We start from the raw sequence: 25,572 nt of genomic DNA on the forward strand, positions 1-25,572 counted from the left end.
CTACAATATTGTTATTATTTCTATTCGTATGTATAAATGACTAAATATGATATATAATATATACTGTATATAATAATATAATATCATCATCATCAGCCATTATCTATCCACTGCAGGATGAAGGCCTCTTCTTCACGTTTCCAACTACTACCACATTTTGAAATTTGTCGCCAGTGTATTGTGGTGTGTTTAATGATTTCATCTATCGCTCTACTTTTAGGTCTTCACCGTGGTCGCTGTGTTTCCAGTGGTATCCAATTGGTAGTTTCTGTGGTCCACCTTTTGTCAGCTCTTCGGGCGTCGTGGCCAGCCCCTTTCCATTTAAGGCTTTTTATTTTTTTAATGACGTCGGTAACTCGCATCTGCTGTCTTTTCCAACTGCATCTTGTCGCGAATGCTTATTTTCAACATTTGGCGTTCCATTTTCCATTGGGTTACACGTAGTCTTTGTATAACTTTGGCATTCCTAGTCCAAGTTTCACTCCCGTAAGTGAGGACTGGTAAAATACATTGATTGAAAACCTTTCTTTTCAAGCAAATGGGAAAATTGTTCTTGAATATAACACTAAGCCTTCCATAAGCCTGCCAGGCATGCTTTACGCGGCGTTCAACTTCAGTGCTTCTATTTCCATCCATTGTTACAAGTTGGCCTAAATGGATGTAGTTGTCGACGGCGTCTAGGACATAGTCCTCCATTTTTATATCTTTTTGTGGACATTAACAATTGAACATGACCTTCGTTTTGCTTTTGTTCATTTTCTAACTCTAATTCCTGAATATGACGCTGTAGTTGTTCAGCATCGTAGGAGAATAAAATGATGTCGTCTGCAAAACGAAGATGGCTCAACTATGCGCCGTTAATTTTTAGTCCTTCTTTTTCCCAATTGAGCTTTTTGAATATTTCTTCAAGGCAAACTGTAAATAGCTTCGGAGACAGTGTGTCGCCATACCTGACCCCTTTTCCTAGACTTATTCGCACTCTATCATCATCAATTCGTATTGAACCTGAAGAATCGTTATATATTGATTGTTGAATGTTGATATAGGTCGGCTCTATCCCTTGATTTACTAGCGCCTGCAGTATTGAAATGGTGGTGACTGAGTCAAACGCTTTTTCATAGTCGATGAAGGCTACATACAGAGGCATTTCGTACTCGTGTCGTTTAATTGTTGAACTGTCTGCATGTGGTCCATCGTATTAAAACCACTACGAAAACCCGCTTGTTCTATCGGCTGTGCTTCACTGAGTTTGATTCCAATTCGTTTGTCCAATATCTTTGCATCGATATATATAAATCGTTGAGAGCAATCTTATTGGGCGATAATTTCTTAGGTCCATTTTATCGCCTGATTTATGTAGCAAAATGATTCCTGCGTCTTTCCATGTCCCCGGTACTTCTTGCAAGTCCAAGCAGCGTTGAAGTCGTTTTACAAGGATCTTATTAAGTTCGTTCCCTCCTGCTTTAAGCATTTCAACAGAAATTCCATCCAGACCAGAAGCTTTTCCGGCCTTAAGTGAACTAATAGCATTTTCAACCTCTTCATTCAGGATACATGGAACTGGGTCTGCTTCTAGCTTTCCACTAATCATTCGGTGAGGGTCACTGTATAGTTTTGTATAAAATTATTTAACTCATTGTACGATTTCTTGGCGGCTGTGATATATCGTTCTATCTTCCATTTTCAAATCAAAAATTATTTTCTTGTGGCGAATTAATGCACGTTTTACGTTTTTTAGTCCATGTTCAGTTTCAATCATTTCTGAACAAGCCGAACGTTGTAAGTTCTCAATTCTTCTCGTATTTTTTTCCGAATCGTCTTGCACAATTCAACATATTCAATTTTGTTGATAATGCTGCCCCTTTTCTTAATTTCTGGTCGTTTTTGCATTAAGTCGTGAGTAGCTTTAGATATTCTGGATGTCTTCGTCTTTCTCGTTGATGGCGCTACTTTGTGTGCAGTTTGAACAATCCCGTTTACAATTTCGTCGTTGTGTGTTGACAGATCTGTGTCTTCCAGCGTTAGAGCTTTAAAGCGATTAGCCAAACGTATTTGAACCTCGTTGCTTCGTTCTTGAATTAAATAATTTAATTTAATAGTTTAATTTGGTAAGTTTGCTCTTATTTCGTTCAAGTAGGCAGTTGATTTGCACTTTGACCCGAACCAATCTGTGGTCACTTCCAATGTCAAATTTGTTTAGGGTGGTACAATCCGTAAATACCCCTTTGTTGTTGGACAGGAAGTAGTCTATGATGCTAGTGTTACCTTTTGGGCTTATCCATGTCCACTTTCTTTTCCATTTCTTGTTCAGGAATTGATAAAGTATAAGCCTTCTTGTTCAGCAAATTCTATTAAGCGTTCTCCTCTTTCGTCTCTTGATCCCATTCTGTAGGATCCAATTGATTTCTCGCCAGTGTTAAGGCCAATCCTGGCGTTAAAGTCACCCATGACTATTCGAAATTTGTACTTCGATTGACTATAAAGACGGGATAAATCCTCATAAAATTCTTCCACCTCATCGTCGGTGTGGCTGATGGTCGGCGCATATATTTGTATTAATTGAAGCGAGTAATGCTTTCTAATTAAGACGCTACATGTGGCGCTTCTATCGGGAACACTTTTGATGCTGGTAATGTAATTGGCGATACTTTTATTAATAATGAAACCCACTCCACCATTGCGTCCGCTTTCTGATCCTCTGTAATAAAATAGATGGCCATTATCGAGAGTCAACATAGATTCATCTTTCCGGCGTATTTCACCAAGTCCAATTATATCCCATTTGATGGCTTCTAGCTCATGTTGTAGCTCTTCTAATCGAGAATCATCCTTTAGTGTTCGCACTAAAAAAAATAAGCATCCCAAAAATAAGATTTCGTGCGTTATGTCTTGTTTGCTTCTTTCTTGCTACTTCTAAAGATTGTGCTTTGGTTTGACTTAAAATGTTTGTAGGAGTAACCGTATTCTGGTCTAGCATAGCCAAGTCCGTTGTCCGTAAGCAGCCATAATTAACCCGGTGATTCTTAGCACCCTCTGGTGCTAAGCTTGTTTGCCCGCTGCCGTAGGCAGAGGCTCTTTGGCCTCCGGGGAATGATGGCCGTATTTTTTGTTGTACTGGCATGAAGAAGGAATAGGCCCTAATCTCCACCCGGTGGGACGTGCCCGGAACACCTCACCAGGGAGGCGTCCCAATCAGATGCCCCAGCCACATCATCTGGCTCCTCTCAATGTGGAGGAGCAGCGGTTCTACTCTGAGATCCTCCCGGATGACCGAGCTTCTCACCCTATCTCTAAGGGAGACCCCGGACACCCTGCGGAGGAAACTCATTTCGGCCGCTTGTATCCGGGATCTTGTTCTTTTGGTCACGACCCACAGCTCGTGACCATAGGTGAGAGTAGGAACGTAGATCGACCGGTAAATCGAGAGCTTTGCCTTTTGGCCTAGCTCCTTCACCACAATACAAAGTCCGCATCACTGCAGGTGCTGCACTGATCCGGCTGTCGATCTCCCGTTCCATTCTTCCCTCACTCGTAAACAAGACCCCAAGGTATTTGAACTCCTCCACTTGGGGCAGGATCTCATCCCCGACCTGGAGAGGGCACTCCACCCTTTTCCGACTGAGGACCATGGTCTCAGATTTGGACGTGCTGATTCTCATCCCAGCCGCTTCACACTTGGCTGCGAACCACTCCAGTGAGAGTTGGAGATCACGGCTTGATGAAGCCAACAGAACCACATAATCTGCAAAAAGCAAAGATCCAATACTGAGGACACCAAACCGGACCCCCACTACGCCTCGGCTATGCCTAGAAATTCTGTCTATATAAGTTATGAACAGAATCTGTGACAAAGGGCAGCCTTGGCGGAGTCCAACCCTCACCGGAAACGAGTCCGACTTACTGCCGGCAATGCAGACCAAACTCTGACACTGGTCGTACAGGGACCGAACAGCCCATATCAGGGGGTTCGGCACACCAAACTCCCGAAGCACCCCCGACAGAACTCCCCGAAGGACACGGTCGAACGTCTCCTCCAAGTCCACAAAACACATGGCTGGTTGGGAGAACTCCCATGCACCCTCGAGGACCCTACGAGTGTGAAGAGCTGGTCCACTGTTCCACGGTCAGGATGAAAACCATGCTGGTCTTCCTGAATCTGAGGTTCGACTTCCCCAGGGACCCTCCTCTCCAGCACCTCTGAATAGACCTTACCAGGAAGGCTTAGGAATGTGATCCCCCTGTAACACACCCTGCGTCCCCCCCTTCACCACCAGGTGGTGATCAGTTGACAGCTCCGCCCCTCTCTTCACCCGAGTGTCCAAGACATACGGCTGCAAGTCCAATGACACGACTGCAAAGTCGATCATCGAACTGGTGCCTAGTGCAAGTGTGGACACCCTTATGCTTGAACATGGTGTTCGTTATGGACAATCCGTGATGAGCACAGAAGTCCAATAACAGAACACCGCTTGGGTTCTGATCGGGGGGAAGGGGAGCCGTTCCTCCAAATCACACCCCTCCAGGTCTCACTGTCATTGCCCACATGAGCATTGAAGTCCCCCAGCAGAACGATGGAGTCCCCAGCGGGAGCGCTCTCCAGCACCCCCTCCAAGGACTCCAAAAATGTTGGATACTCTGAACTGCTGTTTGGTGCATAGGCACAAACAACAGTCAGGACCCGTAACCCCACCAAAAGGCAGAGGGAGACTATCCTCTCGTCCACTGGGGTGAACCCCAATCTACAGGCGCTGAGCCGGGGGGCAATAAGTATATCCACACCTGCTCGGCACCTCTCACCGTGGGCAACTCCAGAGTGGAAGAGAGTCCAACCCCTCTCGAGAGGACTGGTACCAGAGCCCAAGCTGTGTGTGGAGTCGGGTCCGACTATATCAAGTCGGAACTTCTCGACCTCACACACCAGCTCGGGCTCCTTCCCTGCCAGAGAGTTGACGTTCCACGTCCCTAGAGCCAGCTTCTGTAGCCGGGGATCGGATCGCCAAGGTCCCTGCCTTCGGTCACCGCCCAGCTCACAATGCCCCCGACCCCTATGGGTCTTCCCACAGGTGGTGGGCCCATGGGAAGGGGGACCCACGTTACCCTTTCGGGCTGTGCCCGGCCGGGCCCCATGGGCGCAGACCTTCGAGCCCTACCTCCAGGCCTGGATCGAGAGTGTGACCCGCGTCCGGGCAAAGGAAAACTTTTTCCTCTGTTTTCAATCATCATAGGGGTATTTGGAGCCGTGCTTTGTCTGGTCCCTCACCTAGGACCTGTTTGTCATGGGTGACCCATAAAGCGCCAGACAACTTAGCTCCTAGGATAATTGGGACACACAAACCCCTCCACCACGATAAGGTGACAGCACAAGGAGGGGTGTGTGTGTGTGTGTGTGTATTTATGCATGTGTGTGTGTGTGTGTATGTGTATATGTGTGTATATATATATATATTCCTTTTAGTGCTGGCATGTTTAAGCCCTGTGATATCTGCCTGACAATGTGTGGTTGTGCATGCAAACCAGGAAAAGGAATCCAAGGAATTCTGTTGATCTCCAATGCTGGATTTGCCTGGTCGCTGAATGACATTGGTGAAGTTCTATAAAAAAAAACACAAATTGTTTAGATATCCTTTGTTCCATACAAACAATTTCTGTACAATTCAGAATGAAATTACACTGCAGGCCCAAGTGCCCACTTCGGATTTACAACGCAATTCCTCAGCAACATCCGAACACATGGAACATCCCGCATTCCCCAGACACCCAAATTGCCTGTAAATAGCTCCACAAGTATCTAGTAACTAGTGGTGTCACGATACCAAAATGTTTATACCTGCAAAAAGTACCTCGATACCTGTACTGAAACAATACCACAGCAAAAATCTAAAACATCAGTTAAAGCACTGGCAAAAAGACTTCAACTTCTACTTTTATATTTAATTTTATTGATTACCTTATGTTAAATTTGAAAAATTACGTAATAATTTTACATTTTAAAAAAATAATTAGATTACATTATCATGTATATTATATGATGAATACGTGTCTTTGTATGTATATAAAATTGTACATCTATATACAATATATGTATGATACATACAGTAATGAAAAAAAACAACCCTTGTTTATTCAATTTATTGTTCCTTATAATATCCGGTCCCGCGACCCTAGTGAGGTTAAGCGGTTCAGAAAATGGATGGATGGATATAATATCCGGTACGATTAAAAGCATTTAACCTGAAGAACACAACCGCTTAATTGTATTATTAAATATAATTTTGGTTATTATCAAGAAAACCTTGGAAAATGGCTGGAGCTCGATCGCAACTCTCACATTTAACCTTTATGGTTTAATATAACCATAACCATTTAACCTTTCCTACGCCCAGGATGTTTGATTTCTAGACAGTCAGGCACTTCAGACCTGGAGGAAACACTGCTCTCCTCCCTACTGCTCAATATCTTGACAGCTCGTCTTTCAGATGAGAACTACAGCTTTAGACTTAAGGCCACTTTCAGATAGGAAGCGGTCGTCCCTGTATGCCCTAATCGCCCCTCATGTCAAACAGATTGCCTGCAGTCATGGAAAAGTGATAATGTGGCACAGCACATTACTGTTGCTAGTGCCAACAGCTTTGCTTTGCAGACATGAGCAATGTCCTTTTCAATGGGCCTGACTTGCTGTCCAGCACATATACACCACCCTCCCAACACACCTTTTCATCCATTGTTCTTTGAACTTGTTCCTTTTTTCCCCCCAATTTTTAAAAGGAAAGCGTCATACCCAGTGCTTACATTCATGTTTCATTCTGTGCTTAAGTTTGAAATACGTGTGTGATGAAATTGCATGTCACAAAGATCTGCTCTTATACAAGTACAATATTATAATGCAACTGATGTAGACAATAGAAAATTGTACAGTATGTATGTTAGTTACTTTGAGCTTATAACATATCGTAGCAGGTATATATTTACCGCTTATAAGGAGTGAAACAAAATGGTAGTCCATCCATCCATTCACCCATTCTGGTATCATGTTCAGGATGAGAGTAGGGGCTGGAGCATGTTGTGGCTGGTGAGTGGTAGACTACACTCTGGACTGGTTGCCAGTCACAGTGTGACCAGGAATAGTGCCTATGCTACTTCACCAAATGCTACCACTACATTACCAATGGTAATGTTTTACCCTTCCAAAGTATACTGTGGAGTGCTGAACTGAACACTACTGCCTGTGGGAATCAATCTATTGCACACAAGTAACCACATTCTTAACTGTGAATGGTTTAAATGTATTTTGATATTTTGTAAATGCACTTTTGTTGCCTGAAATGATTAGGTGAATGGCTGAGAGGAGTCACAGAGTATGTTGTTTGGGTATGCAAACCACACAATGTTTGGATCCATCCATCCATCCATCCATCCATTTTCTACCGCTTATCCGATGTCGGGTCGCGGGGGCAGTAGCTTTAGCAGGGACGCCCAGATTTCCCTCTCCCCAGCCACTTCATCCAGCTCTTCCGGGGGGATCCAGAGGCATTCCCACGCCAGCCGAAACACAGTCTCTCCAGCGTGTCCTGGGTCGTCCCCGGGGTCTCCTACCGCTGGGACGTGCCCGGAACACCTCACCACGGAGGGGTCCGGGAAGCATCCGAATCAGATGCCCCAGCCACCTCATCTGGCTCCTCTTTATGTTAAGGAGCAGCGGCTCTACTCTGAGATCCTACCGGATGACCAAGCTTCTCACCCTATCTCTAAGGGAGAACCCGGACACCCTGCGGAGGAAACTCATTTTGGCCGCTTGTATCCGAGATCTTCTTTTGGTCATGACCCACAGCTCGTGACCATAGGTGAGGGTAGGAACGTAGATCGACCGGTAAATTGAGAGCTTCGCCTTTCGGCTTAGCTCCTTCTTCACCAAAACGGACCGATACAAAGTCCGCATCACTGCAGACGCTGCACCGATCCGCCTGTCGATCTCCCGTTCCATTCTTCCCTCACTCGAGAACAAGACCCCAAGATACTTGAACTCCTCCACTTGGGGCAGGATCTCATCCCCGACCTGGAGCGGGCACACCACCCTTTTCCGACTGAGGAAGTCATGATTGGATCCAGTAATTAATCAGTGATAGTGTGTATCCTCTCAGTTATTTTAACTGTTGTTAACATTGTGCTGCTGCTGTCACAAATCAAGAGGATACTTCTTTCTCCGCCACGCTGTAGCAATCGCCATTCTGCTCTTCTCTTACTGGTTGGTCTTTGCCTTAGATGACAGGTCACAGGGAGCAGCAGCCAGGGCGGATCTGACCTCCCTTACACTGCTTTGACTTCGGCTTTTCTCATAATGGCGTTTATGCCAGCTTCCTGACAATGGGAGAGGAAATTTGATTTATCTTCTCTCTGCTTGATATGCAAATAAGCCTAGGAGCTTTCTAACCAGGATTCGTTTGTGTTGGGTCGCTGCAGCATGTCTTCTTTTTCCTCAGTTATTCATTAAATGCATTTTGGTGATTCACACTCAGTAGAAATGTGTGGCTTCACATTGTGCAGAATTAACAGTCAATACATAACACGTGCAGATATGCAGATAAAAATGTTTGTTCTTGACAGCTGTAGTATGGCAGAATATTGTATCAAAAATGAACGTGAAGATTTTTTGGTTCAGGTAAACATGTTTCCATTACATTTTGTTTGCAGTGATTAAGTTATATCTTATCATTCAAAACCACATCAAATTCAACATCCAGAAATGATTTCAACAATTATTGTCTTCATCAATTTGCCCACGTTATGATTTATTTTTTCACAATAATCATATATGTATATATAGTATCTGTGGTTTAATGTATTTGCCATACAGTACATACATTTCCATGATACTGTACATGTTTTCTACCAACATATTTGGTTTGTTTTTTGTTTTTTTACAGTACAATAGCTGCAATATCCTCAATTCCGCCCGGGTTATTGCTGAGTCACTTGGCACAGCATGCTGGTTGCGATCAGTGAGGACTAGTGAGTGCTTGGAATGGTTCATGGTATTCGGGCTCCCTCAGGAGCTATATATGGCCATGGACCTATAGTCTCTAGGGGTCTCTGAAGCGTAGAAATCATTTGACTGGAAATACAAAGTACAGCCACATTCAGATCCCTTCCTTTGGCTCACTCTATAAAATGTAAAACCATACAACTCTCCTGTGCCACTTTCACACACATTTTTGGATTGTGTTCGCAACAGCGGGCGGTGCAGTCAAAGGAAATACTTTCGTAATACTATATTGATTCTGTCCTGCATTCTCTGAATAAAATCTGCTTCAGTAAAATAAGGGAGGCTCACTGCTGCTTGTTTTGCATGTAAAGGGAAGGCAGAGATGAGTATGTCAAGATAATCTGGCTAATTAGTGTAAAAAACAAAACAAAAAAACAATCGAAATAAATCTAAACTGCTAAACTGACTTGTTTTTTCTTCAGCCGTAATGCAACAGCAAATATACATATGTGGTGAGCGTGTGTGGGAATGTGTTCACACCCATAGAGGGCAGCTTTGCTCTCCACAACGTAGCAAAGCATAAGCAGACTGAGGTTTCTGGTGTGACGAGCCTCCTGCCAAGAAATAGTCATGTATGGTATGTTGTTTTTAGGGGAACTGCAGTATATTCAAGTGTATGTAAGGGAACATGAGAGTCCCGAACAAAATTATCTGCCAGAGACAATACAGATGCTGGTTGAGAGTCTTTCATTTCACATTTACTGTCCTTAATTAGGAAGAGAAGCTATGGATTGCTTAATTTGCCTTAAAAGACTAAACATAATAATCACCGTATGGAATGATTCTTTCAGCTCCTTCTTTGCAATGCCACTGTTGCGCTTGATGTTATCTACCCTGACAGACAAAAAAATAATAAAAAATTTCAAGCAGCAGTACAGAGAAAGAGGAAATGATAGAGAGCTGCCATGAAGGTAGTTGCTAATAGGGATGGGCAGACTAGTCAATGCAAAATTTTCAGTTAATTGTTATTTTCTTCTATGACTTAGTACTATGTTGACCTTTAAATGAGTCAGCGAATACCTCGGAGAGACAGTGCCATGTCTGAGATAGACACTTGATCATAGCAACTTTAAGTCAAATACAATATCCACCAAAAATCCAGTTTGATCAGGCTTCATGTTTAAATCAATTGTGCCTATTTTGCTTCAAGATGAAGCTTGTGACGAAACAACCTTGTAAATAACAAAGATAGATTGAACGAATTCCACATGATCGACATTATATTCTAACATTACTATGATTAAAATAATCAAAGAATACATGTTTCAGGCAGTCACAGTCCTCACGAATCCATAGAAACCCTTACAAGTGTCTTTTTTCTCTCCACTGCCAACTTCATTCTCATAATTGTTACTGTTATCTGCTGCTTCCGAAAATGGATTGTTCTTGTCGGCTACCATTAATTTACTGGAGATTATAACATAAGTGATGTTCTCTGCATTTCAAACCCTCTTGCTGTAGTTAAGGGAGTCCGTTTTTTTCCAGGGGCAGCAGTCTTATTCACTGTAATGTACAACACACGGGGCACACTTTTTGATCTGAAAATGAGTTGTGAATAAATTAGCTCCAAAGTTTGTTTGTTTCCTTCATCTGGGGAAGTGGGACTACATGCATATGAATGAGGCATCCATACACTAAAGCTCAATTTATGACACAAATAAGGCTCATGCTGTAATTAAAGAAATAGTTACGAGGCCATGATATACAAGTGCATGGCTTTGTATTTTGCAGACTTAATCATGTCACCGTACAAGCAGATTAAATAAAAGTGATATTTAGATACTTAACCATGTTTAGAATTTGACAGCTATACAACGTTGCAATGTGACAGAATAGGGTACCTGAAAATGTGCACTCTATTTTGTCTTGAGTGATTCAGTTATTTTAGCATTCATATCTCAAAATAAATTAAAAAAAAAAAAAAAAAAAAAAAACCAGGGTGGGTCAGCTGGGATAGGTTCCAGCTCATCCATGACCCTAGTGAGGATAAGCGGTACTGAAAATGAATAGATGAGTTACTCCCTTCAGTCCTCCCTTTAACAGGTAAACTGCATGCCCTGTAGGGTTTGTCTTTTTGTTGTTTTGGAAGTGTGTTTTGGGGACTTATCACTCAGGTAGAGGGGAATTGTTCGGTTCCTGCTGTCCAGCATGTACCTGGGATTTGCATGGCTTGAGCTAACCTGGAGCCGTAACGGGGGTCTTGAAGTGGGACCAAGGACTGGTGGTGGAAGCAGCCCTGGAAATGTGGCATCGACGGGAATGCTATTGGCTGAAGCACTTGAGTTGACTGGAAGCAGATGCGCTGGGACGGTCACTGACTCTAGGCGAGAAGACTGAGGACCCGGAGGCAGGGGCATGGCTGACTTAATGCCCTCCAAGGCTTGCCAACAGGGAGACATGCTGTAGAGAGCTTGTGAAATTTTGCAATTTATCTGAAATCCGCATTGCTTGTTTTTTTGTTTGAAAAACTGCATCTCTGGAAGCATCCTTCCACTGTTGTGTCACACCAGTCCCATGCAGACAAGGAAAATCTCAAAAACATATTTACAAAATAATCAAAGAAAAATACAGGATGAAACAATATGTGGCTAACACTAAGCGGCAGCAGAGAATCAAATATACTGAAGAAAGATTATGAGACTCAGAGGAAGAGCTGACAAACAAGGAGATGACTGACAAAGGGATCAATGACAAGCCACAGGTGATAGTAATTATGATAGTGGCCATGTGAGAGTGGCACAAGAGATGGTGGGACATGGTTGGCTGAACACAAGAGGGCTTGACAGATCACATGCTCGAGCTGCACACAGACAAAGGAAAAATTAAACAAAACAGGGGATCTTAAATACAGAAACCCAAACAAAGTGTCGAAACCAAGCGGGTTTGGGGGTGGACAATTGTCGAAGAATTTATTGAATTTATATACCTTTTATCCACAATGTAGACAGAGTGCCACCACTCTAGTGGTGTCCAAATGCTTGTGGTCCAGCACATTGGGCTACACAGTGCAGTTAAACATTTTCTGCACTTGCGTGAAGTCTTGGAAGTCTCAAACTTACCTGTTTGTACTGTTGGAGGAAAGGTAGTGTTAATTTTTTGTAGAAAGCATGTCTCGCCGCAGTGGCAATGGTGAAAGCCACAATTATCTTCAGACTGGCTGAGGACCCTTAAAGTTCATGTTCAAAATTCCTCTTTTTTTTTGTATGTTTTTTATCCCTTATATTTAATTTGTACTCTTATTCAAACATATCTGCGGGCCTCATGTATTGCTTCTTCATGCAACATTTATCGTAGAATATTCGGTCATCAGGAAGTGACACTAATAGTTATTTGTTCACATAAGCATAGACAAGGATGTGTCACAGTTACCGTGAGAAATCATGCACTGTAAATTTTGATTGGCTTTAGAAACCAACTGTGAGAACTACACAGCTTAATTTACTTTCTGCTTGATCCATTTTTCTATCAGCCTCTGCTCTTTTGCAGCCCTCCTTTTATTTTCCTCATTGCACTCACATGATTTGGCCTGGCCTCCACAACAAAGGCTTACACAATCCCAAATTTAGATTACTTTATCATTTCATGGGCCAAGCAACCTTTGTCCGTTCAGCTACCTGCTACAATGCAGAATGCTTCGATTTGGCACAGTGAGGTTTGTTTACCTTTTCGTGATCGTTGAGACTTTAGCTTTGGAAACTGCCATTATGAATACAAACCTCTGTAGCATTGCAGTGCTGCTGCTGCTGCTGCTGCTGCGTGGCTCTTTTTACTAGTCCTTGGTTACTTGGTCTTGATTTACAGAATAGAATTGATGCTATTTACAATATACACACGCACACACACACACACACAGTCGTGCTCACCATTATTGGCACCCATAAAGTTTAAGTACTGTGGAATATCTCCAGAAGAAAATGAATCAAGTGAAACAACATTTTTCTATAGTGATTTGTTGATTTGTTTTATACAAAAGAGCCAATTCTAAACAATAGTTTATGGACAAATTAAACAAAAATAGAGCTTCTTGGCAATGCACTCAAACAATATGTTTACAGACGGCATAATGAAGCCTTTAAGGAAAAGAACACCGTCAACTGTCAAGCATGGTGGAGGATACTGTGGGGCTGCCTTGTTAAATCTGGTACTGGAGGTCTTGACAGCCTCCGTCCGTCCGTCCGTCCGTCCATCCATCCATCCATCCATCCATCCATTTTCTGAGCCGCTAATCCTCACAAGGGTCGCGGGAGATATGGAGCCAATCCCAGCTATCATCGGGCAGGAGGCGGGGTACACCCTGAACTGGTTGCCAGCCAATCGCAGGGTACATACACACAAACAACCATTCGCACTCACATTCACACCTACGGGCAATTTAAAGTTGTCAATTAACCTACCATGCATGTTTTTGGGATGTGGGAGGAAACCGGAGTGCCCGGAGAAAACCCACGCAGGCACGGGGAGAACATGCAAACTCCACACAGGCGGGGTCGGGGATTGAACCCCGGACCTCAGAACTGTGAGGCAGATGCTCTAACCAGTCGTCCACTGTGCCGCCATCACAGATATCATGAAAAAAAAAGAGAGATTTTCGAACAAAATGTCAAGCGCCTGGTGGCCGGGTCTGCACCCATGGGGCCCGGCCGGGCACAGCCCAAAAGGGTAACGTGGGTCCCCCTTCCCATGGGCTTACCACTGGTGGGAGGGGCAATAGGGGTCTGGTGCAATGTGAGCTGTGCGGTAGACAAAGGCAGGGACCTTGGCGATCTGATCCCCGGCTACAGAAGCTAGCTCTAGTGACGTGGAACGTTGAGAAGTTCTGACTAGATATAGTTGGACTCGCCTCCACACACAGCTTAGGCTCTGGTACCAGTCCTCTCGAGAGGGGTTGGACTCTCTTCCACTCTGGAGTTGCCCACGGTGAGAGGTGCCGAGTAGGTGTGGGTATACTTATTGCCCCCCCCCCCCACCGGCTCGGCGCCTGTATATTGGGGTTCACCCCGTTCTGCTGGGGGACTTCAATGCTCACCTAGGCAATGACAGTGAGACTTGGAAGGCCGTGATTGGGAGGAATGCCCCCCGATCAGAACCCGAGTGGTGTCCTGTTATTGGACTTCTTTGCTCATCACAGATTGTCCATAACGAACACCATGTTCAACCATAAGGGTGTACATATGTGCACTTGGCACCAAGACACCCTAGGCCACAGTTCGATTATCAACTTTGTGGTCGTGTCATTAGACTTGCTGCCGCATCTCTTGGACTCTTGGGTGAAGACTGGGGTGGAGCTGTCAACTGAACACCACCTGGTGGTGTGTTGGCTCCGATGGTGGGGAAAGATACCGGTGTGACCTGGTAGACCCAAACGTATTGTGAGGGTCTGCTGGGAATGTGGCAGAATCCCCTGTCAGAAGGAGTTTCAACCCCCACTTCTGGCAGAACTTCACCCATGTTCCAGGGAAGCCGGGGGACATTGAGTCTGAGTGGACCATGTTCCGCGCCTCTTTTGCTGAGGCGGAGCTGTGATCTTTTATTTTTAAACTTGCTGATCGGTGACCGGCCCCAAAAATCCTGATCGTTTAAAGCCTACATTTTATGCAGCCCACGTTAGTGCGCTTGGTCATAGTGGCATTGTTGACGTACAGTACTCATCATAGGCGAGTCGCTTGGAATTAATGTGCTTCCTAGTTAAAAATTTGTTGCCATAGGCGAACGGCTTGCCCAAAGAAACTGTTCTTGTACCAAAATAGCATGTTCCAGACTCCAAAGACCTGTGTTTTATATTTCTAAGAGCCATGCCGCTCTCTCTGGCTCTATGCATAATAATCAACAGATAGAACCATCATCACATGGCCGCCAGATCAGTGACCCACACGCAACATGGCTGCCATGTGGCATGTGCTCTAGTGATATTATATATGTGACCCAGAAATATGGCAGTACCATTCTCTGCCTGCATTGCGCCACAGTGCCCGTAAACAACAGCGGCCAATTCTGGAGCTAACAGACTTTATCAACGGCGTTTTAAGTTTTATGAAATTGCATTGTCCCCTTTCAAATAAACTGATTAATAATAATAATAATTAAGTGACAAATGGAAACTATTTTTGGACACATTGTTCAGTCCTGACGGTTCTTTTTACCCCATATTTGTTATATCGGAGTCCGTTTTATCAAGCTTCCATTGTAATAGCTTTTGCCCATTATTTGCTGATTGTTACGTTACTGGCTTGGTTTAAAAAAAAAAAAAAAAAAAAATTATATATATATATATATATATGTATATATATATATATATGTATATATATATATATATATATATGTATATATATATATATATATATGTATATATATATATATATATGTATATATATATATATATATATATATATGTATATATATATATATATATGTATATATATATATATATATATGTATATATATATATATATATACATATATATATATATATATATATATATATATATGTGTGTGTATGTATATATATATGTGTATGTATATATATATATGTGTATGTATATATATATATATGTGTATGTATATATATATGTGTGTATATATATATATATATATATTTGTGTGTATATATATATATATATATATATATATATATATGTATATATATATGTGTGTATATATATATGTGTGTATATATATTACATTAAAAAAGGCAAATTTATTTCGTTATGGGCCGTTATTACATTATGGCCCGTTATTACGTTTTGGATTATTATAATATTTTGGGCGTCTACAGGAGAAACCTATAATGTAACGGCCCATAATGTAATACATTTGTCCTTTTTAAAATGTAAAAGGCCCATAACCTAATAATTGGCCAATAACGAAATAAACGTCCTGAACCTACAGTATAACGTCCACTACAGTTGAAACCACAGGTCTCTCACTGTCTGACATGAAATAAGACTGTTGTAGGTCAACTGGGATTACCAAAATTATTTATTTACTAAATGCCAGAATAATGAGAGAATTATTATTATTATTATTATTATTTTACAATCTTTTATTACTTTTTTCAACGTCAGAAGTTTATATACAATAAGATTAAAAACTTCCATCCATTCTCTGTACTGCAATTCGGGAAAACCCAGATAATGATATGTGTTTTTAAGCTTCTGATGGTTCTTGCTTCTGGTTTATTAACAACAATAATTAGAGACACGGCTGTGGATGTATTTGAAGGCACACCTGTAACACACTGAAAAAAAAAAATTGAACTGCTTGACCATAATGAGCATTGTTTGTTTGTTTTTGAAGGAAAAAAGAGGGAAGCTTGCAAGCCTGCGAACACCATCAGAACTTTGAAATTCAGGGGTGGCAGGATCATGTTGTGGGGTTGTTTTGGACGTCACAAAATAGATGACATCATGAGGAAAGAACATTATGTGGAAATACAGAAGCAACATCTCAAGACATCAGCCAGGACGTTAAAGCTTGGGCACAAATGGTTATACAGTCCCTTAAAGATAACAAAGTCAATGTTTTGGTGTGGAAATCACAAAGCCCTGATCTCAATTCTATTGAAAATTTATGGGCAGACTTAAATAGGCATGTGAGAGCAAGGTGGCCTACAAACTTGGCTCAGTTACACCAGTTCTGTCAAGTGGGATGGGCCAAAATTCTTGCCGAGTATTGTGAGAAGCTTGTGGAAGGATACTGAAAATGTTTGACTCAACCCACACAGTTTAAGGGCAATGGTACCCAATACTGATCAAATGTATGTAAACTGCTGACTTTGAAGGAAGTAATCACTAATCATCGCCTCCATGACAGTGAATAATCTAAACTTTTAGACAAGTATTGTTATAATGAACAGGTGCAAAATAAGACCAGATAGACGGCAACACCATGCTAATCGCTAAGCTATCAACGAAGTTGCAAAACACCAAAATAAGTGATTGGGTGGTACAGTACTCTTGTCACATTGGTCTGGCTGGAACCGTGTTATGGCGGAGATTAGCCAACTTTGAAGAACAAAATAGCAGGCAAATAAGTATGTTTTTATCGAGGAAAATACTGAAATACAATAACGCTAGACAGTTAAATAAACACAGGGACCGGAAAACGGTAATGAATTAATACGTCACTGGTACTAGGTCCCTTGAGAAAAGAACATCATTTAAAAGTGCATAAAGATAAACTTTTATAAGCTAATCTTTATTTGTCCCACAATGGGGAAATTTGCATCATTTCAGCAAAACTAGGGGATAGAGGAAATACAAAAATAGCATGCAACAGAAGACATTTGGCTGTAAATGTGTCCGCCATTCCAAGGTTGATGCAATAAATACTTTAAAATAACAAATATTGAAGCCATAATCTATTTACGATTCCGATTATAGAGTAATGATTATGTTGTGAAATGAACAGTATGCCTATTTTTTAAAATCCTAATAGTGTACATAAAATACATATAATACTACTGTTCTTGACATAATTTTAAAATATGGAAATTGAAATTGGTCTGGAAGTGAATTTCTATAGGTTGGCAGCTCTGCAGTCATATCCATGAATGCAATTTTATTTATAATTGGCATAGTTTTATTATTAATAATTGACTGGTTTGATTTATGTTTATATTATAATTAATGTTAAGCACTTTGTGTTGCATTTTATTTTGTATGGAAAGCACTTACAAATATAGTTTGATTGATAATTTCTTTCGGCGTTTTGGCTTCCGGTTTTCGGCCTTGGGGTTTTCAATTTCAGTTTTTAGTCTCGGTCAAGAATTTTCACTTCAGTGCATCACTGGAAATAATTTGGGTAAACCTAATTGACCTAAAACGGGACAGGTATAGTCTGATTTCATGTCAGACAGTGAATAAAAAAGCATATCCATCTTTTTATACAGTGTTTGTAAACATCTGGTTTCAACTGTACATTTGGGGATAGTTTGAAAGCGGAAGGAGCAGACAGAACTCATAGAGATTATGCTAACCATCAAGTTAAATATACAAATATATGGAGCTAGGGAGAGTGATAGAGAGACAGAGACGGAGAGACTATGCATTTTCATAGTTTTATCCAAAAATAAAAAGTTAAAGTGATATTAGTATATTAATTACAGTTTGGGTTCAGTTATTAAATTTGCAAAGTTTTGTTTTCTTTTTTACCAGGCCATTAACATAATAAGTTATTACATATAGGTCCAGGACCTTTATTCCATTACTGGCCAGTTATTATGCTTTGGACCGATTACATTTTAAAAAGGGCATATTTATTACGTTATGGGCCATTATTACATTATCGGCTTCTACAGATGTGAAAGACGTGCGAAGCCAAGTGGCCAACATACTTCAAATTCCATCAAATGAGATCATCCTAAAACTGACTTTATCTCTTGTGACTTTTTAGTGTTTGTCAGCTGTAGAAGAACTGAAGATACTGTTCCCATGTTTTCTTGAAATGCAGTGCTCTGAGAGCCACAATACAAAAAGGTCTGAATGTGCATAATACTTAAAATATTTTATTTGCATATTTGACTTCCTTTCCCTTACCATACATCGAAAAAATGAGATTAATTCCAATCAGCATGGCAGTAATTAATATATGACAAATATTGTGTGTGTGTGTCTGTGTGTGTTTGTATGTGCGTGTCTCTAAAGAGTCAAGGACAATGCAATGGATTTTTGTTTAGCATTTTCGAGTGTTGGGGTGGACTACATTCCATGCCGCATTAAGTCCATCTGAATGGGTTTTTACTGAATGCTGTTGCATTCTCGTTTTCATAGCTGTGCTGAATCAGCTTTTCCATTTGTGTAATTGTCTTTTTATTTTATTGTAGACAACACACTTGGCATATATTGTATGAAATATTTGTTGTGCCAGACTAGAGAGTGCTGTGAGTTTTCTTTCGCCATCAAATGGTAAATTATCATCTAATCTCAACAATCATCAAGCAAAATGAAAAAATAAGTAATGGGTGGCAATTGTGTAGTTAGTGTTGATGCTGAAGCTCCAAAATTATGGCCTTTTTAAGCAAAGAAGACTGTTAATTGGCTGATGATTTTTTTTTCGTGAAGCAATAACATTCTTATAAATCTATGTGTACTTGTAAAAAGCACTAATTAAAAAAATTCTGCTTCGAGGTGAATCAGTGAACATAAGTTTTCATTCATTCATTCATTCATTTTCCGTACCGCTAATCCACACTAGTGTCGTGGACATGCTCGAGGCTATCCCAGCTATCTTCGGGCGAGAGGCGGGTACACCATGAACTGGTCGCCAGCCAATCGCAAGGCACATATAAACAAACAACCATTCACAGTCACACCTACGGGCAATTTAGAGTCTTCAATTAACCTACTTTTTTGCATGTTTTTGGGAGATGGGGGAAACCGGAGTACCCGGAGAAAACTCACGCAGGCACGGGGAGAACATGCAAACTCCACACAGGTGAGGCTGGATTTGAACCAGGGTCCTCAGAACTGTGAGGCAGATGTGCTCACCAGTCGTTCACCGTGCCGCCTGGACATAAATTTGAAAGTCAAACATTTACGTAGCTGTGTTCAAACTGATATTTCATCAGCAGAAGGCTCACACATCAAAAATGTCTGAAATGAAAACCATGAAATTCCATGACGCACCCCTCAAGCACCTTTTAATAATGTTGTTCTTTGTCTTATTATTTTAAAATTTATTTAAAGATTGACTTTGGTTGTGATGCGCCAGTGTTAATAACATTCAGAGGAACAGAAGCCTGCTATCTGCTCTTAATGGAAGAGGAGGTAACAGGATGTCTGATTGGTTTTTGCTCCTGTCCAGATGGTTGACCACTCCTGTTGCGACTGAAATCCTGTCAGACACCCCCATCCCCCATGAAAACAACAAACACACACACTCCCCCTTCTATAACTTGATCCCATTTGCAGTGAACTCATGGGATTGCTGCTCAACCTTCAGCAAGGTCACTCAGCTAGTTATTCTTTTCCAGTTAAGGTCTAGTAGCCCATACATGTTGTAAGGTGTGGGTCTTCATCAGTGGTGGACTTGGACTGAATGGTGTGACGCCCCTAGATTGCATGCCCACACCCGGTCGTCAATGGGTGGGTGCTGCCGATGCATTGTCGCCTGAAAGATAACTTGCCAAAAACTATACGGTACAAAACAGAATGATAGCACAACACCTAGCAAGTAGGTAAAACGCATACTTCTACAGGGGAAAAAAACAATCAACAATTAACATTAAGTCAGTGTCAACTCCAACTGACGCTACTATATATATATATATATATATATATATATGCACACTGACTCGCCAAGAGTCAGCTGGGATAGGCTCCAGCACCCTAGTGAAGATAAGCGGTATGGAAAATGGATGGATGGATATATATACAGTGGCTGAAATAAGTATTTAACACGTCACCATTTTTCACACTAAATATACTTCCAAAGGTGCTGAAAATTTCACCAGATGTTGGGAACAACCCAAGTAATCCATAAATACAAAGAAAGTTAAACAAATAAGATCAGAAATGAAGTTGTGTGTAAAAATGTGAAATGACACAGGGAAAAAGTATTGAACATATGAAGAAAGGGAGGTGCAAACACGCATGGAAAGTCAAGACAACACCTAAAATCTATCAATAATCAAACAGAAAGCCAGCCCCTTGTCAGTGCAAATGAATATCAGCTGGTTCAGTCTTAATTTCTTACCAACAAAAAGGTCTCATTGCCAAGATGTGAGTAAAGACACATCTCACGATGGGTAAGAGCAGAGAGCTGTCTCCAGACCATCACAAACTAAATGTTGCAAAACATAAAGATGGTATTGGTGCATAACAGCTTCTAAACGTTCCAGTGAGCACGGTTGGGGCCATAATACGTAAGTGGAAAGCCAATCATACCACCATAAATTTGCGTCGATCAGGCGCTCCTCGCAGGATTTCTGACAGAGGAGTGCAAAAATAATCTGAAGAGTTGTCCAAGAGCCAAGGACCACCTGTGGAGAGCTTCAAAAAGACCTGGAATTAGCAGGTGCTGTTGTCAAAAAGGATAGCCATGGCCTGTATGCACGCTCCCCATGCAAGACCCCATTGATGGGGGGGGGGGGGGGGGAAGCATGTCAAAGCTCGTTTAAAGTTTGCTGAACAACATTTGGACAAGCCAGTTAAATACTGGGAGAAGATAGTCTGGTCGGATGAGAGCAAAACTGTTTGGATGCCATAATGCACACCACATTTGGAGGAGAAATGACACTGCACATCACCCTAAAAACACTCAACCAACAGTGAAGTTCAGAGGTGGGATCATGATTGTGTGGGGCTGCTTTACAGCAAGTGGAACTGTTAAACTTCACATTATTGAAGGAAGGATGAATGGGCAAATGTACCAAGACATTCTTGACAAAAATCTGCTGCCATCTACGAGGATGAGGAAAATTAAGCGAGAGTGGACGTTTCAACAGGATAAAGATCCAAAACATACTGCCAAGGAAACTCTCAATTGGTTTCAAAGAACAAAATAAAGCTGCAAGAATGGCCTAGCCAATCACCTGACTTGAATTCAATCGAAAATCTATGGAAAGAACTGAAACTCAAGGTTCATAAAAGATGCTCACGGAAGATTTGAAGATTGCTTGTGTGGAGGAATGGGCCAAAATCACACCAGAGCAATGTATGTGGCTAGTTTCTCCATACAGGAGGCATCTTGAAGCAATCATTGCAAACAAAGGCTTCTGTACAAAGTATTAAATAAACACCAGTTGGCGTGTTCAATACTTTTTTCCTGTGTCATTTCATATTATTACACAGAACTTAATTTCTGATCTTATTTGTTCTACTTTCTTTGTATGTTTGGATTACTTGGGTTGTTCCCAACATCTGGTGGAATTTGTATGTCAAAAGCACCTTTGGAAGTATATTTAGTGAGAAAAAATGGTGACCTGTTATTTATTTCAGCCGCTGTATATATTAATAGGGGAAAACACAATCTTGGGTTCAACATTTTAACACTTAAACCAATAAAGAATATTATTACAAAATGGAAATTTACATATTTCAATGCTAAATCATACATTTGAGAGTATATGTCCCGTCATGGCAATCAAATAATTGAGGTGGTTGTTATGGTCTGTGTTTTTGTTTAATTAGATTTATTTATTTTTTCCATGCCATGTTTTCCCCTTGTCAATGTTATTTTGTCCTGCTCAGTAGGTTTTCGTTTACACCTGTTCTCGTCTGCCCTTTACCATGTGTCAACCAATCAGCTCCCTCCAGCAACTCGTGTATTGTCCAGGTCTTCCTCGTTGTCTCGTAAACTCTTTTTTTATTTAGTTCCCTGAGTTCTTTCAGTCCTTGTTGCTGTATTGTCATTTGTCTTCATAGCCCATGTTTCCTTATTCCACCGTGTTTCTTAGTGGACACTGTTTTGTTTCCATGTGTTTCTTTGAATTTAGATTTTTTTGGAATATGTCTATTTAGTGTTTGATTCCATGATCCTTGCTTGCCTTTTTTTTGGGGGGCGGTTTGTAATTAAATACGTCTTTGAAACAATCCTGCTTTGCCTCCCTGCTTCCCTCCACTTCATGGGTCCCCCACATTTTGCCTTGCCACCAACACCACGAAAACCCGACCCTGACAGAGGAACCAGAAAAGTAGCTCTAATGTCAACCTTATGGTGATGCTAAAACAGAATTCATGATCCTTTAATCTGCCAGCCTTGAAAAACCATACAAACTGTCATGACTCTATAATAGTTATACATGTCTCAGTCTGGCCATCCATTCCCTCAAATGATCTTCTTGAAAAACCAGAACAGTGATTCTAGCCTGCCTGTCTGCACCTCCATCACTACCTGTGTTCCTATGGTCACAGAATATCCCATCCATCCATCCATCCATCCATTTTCTTTTACCGCTTATCCTCACTAGGGTCGCGGGCTGCTGAAGCCCGTCCCAGCTGTCTTCGGGCGGGAGGCGGGGTACACCCTGAACCGGTCACCAACCTATCGCAGGGTATATAGAAACCATTCGCACTCACATTCAAACCTATGGGCAATTTAGAGTCTCCAATCAACCACAGAATATCCCCTGGGGATAAAACAGTTTTTACCTTTTTGCTTTGCTGGAGTGTTTCTGCAAATCCTCCTCCTAAATTATTCCTTGTAAAAGCCACTAGACTGCATAAACCTAAAACTTAAAAAGATGATTGGTTTACATACAATTGCAGGGAGGCAAATTTAGTTCAGTTTTTAACATAGTATTTTTTTAATTTAGATGTCAAAATTTTAATTGAGATTGAATTTAGAATTCTTTCCAGAGATATGTCCTTATCCAGCATCATTGCTTCCAAGGCCACCGTCAGCCAACTGTGCAGCCATGGCCCATATGGTCCTGCCTGTCTGCTCTGTCACATCCCATCTCCACCGATGCTCCTTGTTCTCAGTGGGTGATGAGATACTATATAGCATATATAGAAACCTGGGCTGAACTCCAACAGTACGGTACTCATTTTCATAAACTCATGAGAAGTGGGGAATTTGGAGGTTGCAATCTCAAATAGTGTTCCATGAATAAAATAATGAGTGTACTTCCTGCCCATTTTTCTGTCCTGGGAGCTCGAAACCAGGAACATATAATTTAAGAAAAATGTAACCGCGTTGCAGTGGTGCATGTGCACACAGACGCTCCATTAGCTGCAGAATGACCAGTGTATTCAACAAAGAGAACTGAAGTGAGTTCATGTCTCATATTACCGGTAGTTTGTGCAATGAAAGTCATTCATCTCCTGTGTGTCCAGTCCCGTCTTCATGCCTCTGTTTTCATCCGTAAGCTATGTGAGATTGTGTGCAGAGTAGTGGGGTCTGTAGGGTTCATGGGGGTGGGGAAAGCGAGCATTAGGGAAGGCTGAGCAGGCTTTGGGCGAGGCATTGGCAACTGGTTTCATGCACGCAGTACGGGCAATGCCATGTGAATCAGGTCCAACTTGTAATGATTCAAATCACCGATTATGGGAGTCAAATCACAGACGGCGGGAGATCGAAAAGCTGGACAATTTTAGCAGCCGCCGCCCATAGCTGGTGAGCAAGCACACCATTTTGGGCGGGAGTTGTCCTCTCTGTGTGTCAGCCATGCGTGAAAGTCACTTGGTCGGACAAGGCGGTGTTGCATGGTAACAGCTTGACAGTCATCCTCGACCGGTCTCGCGGCTCTCCTGGATTGCCCATCCCTGATCTGGACCATCAGGGTCTGGCTTATTGGGCAGAGGGCAAATTGCTTTTTCATTGATCATATTCTGAATACAGCCACTCCATCCACTTGCCTACCTTACGTTCTATTAATGGATGGGGGGCTGTGTCTGCTCATTCTTTGTGCCTGAGGGAGTCAATTAAAAACACCATCATGTCCTCCTTTTGTTTATGAACCCTAATTTAGACTGGAATATGGATGCATTTGTGCAGGTTAAATTCAAAGTATAAAATCACAGTTAACTTATTTTTACAGTGCAACAGTATGTCCAATGTGCCATTGTTTCAAGCAACTTTTGTCTTTCTGGAATCTCCTTTTTAACAAAACAACCAAAAAGATCATGCTGTGCATGATAGGCAATGTGCACAGTGAAAGATGCCTTCCACTTTCCACTTGCAGCCTCCCCAGTGTTTGAAAGGCTCTTCAGTTTTCTAGACAGACTTTGACATGACAACTTTCTGTAAGTTTGTGTTTTTTGTTTTGTTTCCATTTCTCTGCAGTATGGTATCCAAAGGACACACATATTGAAACATTTGCACTATCAAATAAGAGCGTTACCTTTTTTTTTTTTTTTTTTTTTTGCCTTAGAGTTTTGAATGCCAGAGAGGTTTTCATTTGACAGTGTCTGATTATTGTGGTTGCTGTTTCCAATGGTGCAGAACTGCAGTGCGTCATAAATGGCTTCAATTTGACCTGTTGTCGTGCATTATTTTTGATCAGTTGCAAATAAATTTCAATTATTGATTAATACAGTTTGAGACTCTGCAGACTTTCTCAACACAGAGATAGTTCTGACACAGCAGACGTCATACTTATATTTGTCACTGTTAGTCAATGTTATGCATAATTTTACTGGTGGAGTTTCAAGTTACAAGAGAGTGGTGCTCAATAGTCTTGTCCAATTACAGCATTGACTATTATTGCTGTGTTCTAGGTTAGATTTATAGCCTGAAACTTGAATCTAGACTAGGGTGAGCTTTAAGCTGTTATCTGAAGTACATTGATAAAGTGCTTATCTTCTTCGAAGGCAGAGTTATACTGTAGTAACGGCTCTGTCTGACAGGTGGAGTGGGATGCTGGTCTGATATTTGTAAGGTCCTTTCTCCTCAGCCTAAGGTGAGTACTGTCTCTATCCAAACAAATGTGTGTTTTGATATATTACTTGGCTGTGTTTAGGTTTTATCTTCAAATACATAGTAATTATAACAACAACACATCAACATCTATAAATGAATCCATGAGAGGCTAATGGTGACTTGCAATGCAATCTGTCCTATACTGTTTTTTAACGATTTTATATCCGTATTCT

The 25,572-nt window shown here is 41.4% G+C and overlaps 1 protein-coding gene and 1 long non-coding RNA gene across 11 annotated transcripts in view; one reads left to right on the forward strand and one right to left on the reverse strand.

Moving 5' to 3' along the window:
- The window catches only part of arvcfb (ARVCF delta catenin family member b), a 272,320-nt gene that overhangs the window by 28,543 nt on the left and 218,205 nt on the right, over nucleotides 1-25,572 (forward strand). For 9 of the 10 annotated variants that reach the window (XM_061766564.1, XM_061766570.1, XM_061766569.1 and 6 more), the window contains exon 2: nucleotides 25,327-25,379. The exons of the other annotated variant lie outside the window; for it this stretch is intronic. The gene's annotated coding sequence lies outside the window, so the exon portion shown is untranslated. The remainder of the gene's footprint in view (nucleotides 1-25,326; nucleotides 25,380-25,572) is intronic. 10 annotated transcript variants of the gene reach the window in all.
- LOC133474680 (uncharacterized) overlaps nucleotides 1-25,572 on the reverse strand; it is a 31,261-nt gene that overhangs the window by 4,606 nt on the left and 1,083 nt on the right. The window contains exon 2 of the long non-coding RNA XR_009787591.1: nucleotides 5,515-5,591. This is a non-coding gene — a long non-coding RNA (uncharacterized LOC133474680). The remainder of the gene's footprint in view (nucleotides 1-5,514; nucleotides 5,592-25,572) is intronic.

The sequence above is a fragment of the Phyllopteryx taeniolatus genome, chromosome 3 (assembly GCF_024500385.1).
Source record: "Phyllopteryx taeniolatus isolate TA_2022b chromosome 3, UOR_Ptae_1.2, whole genome shotgun sequence".
In the NCBI taxonomy this organism is placed as follows: Eukaryota; Metazoa; Chordata; class Actinopteri; order Syngnathiformes; family Syngnathidae; genus Phyllopteryx; species Phyllopteryx taeniolatus.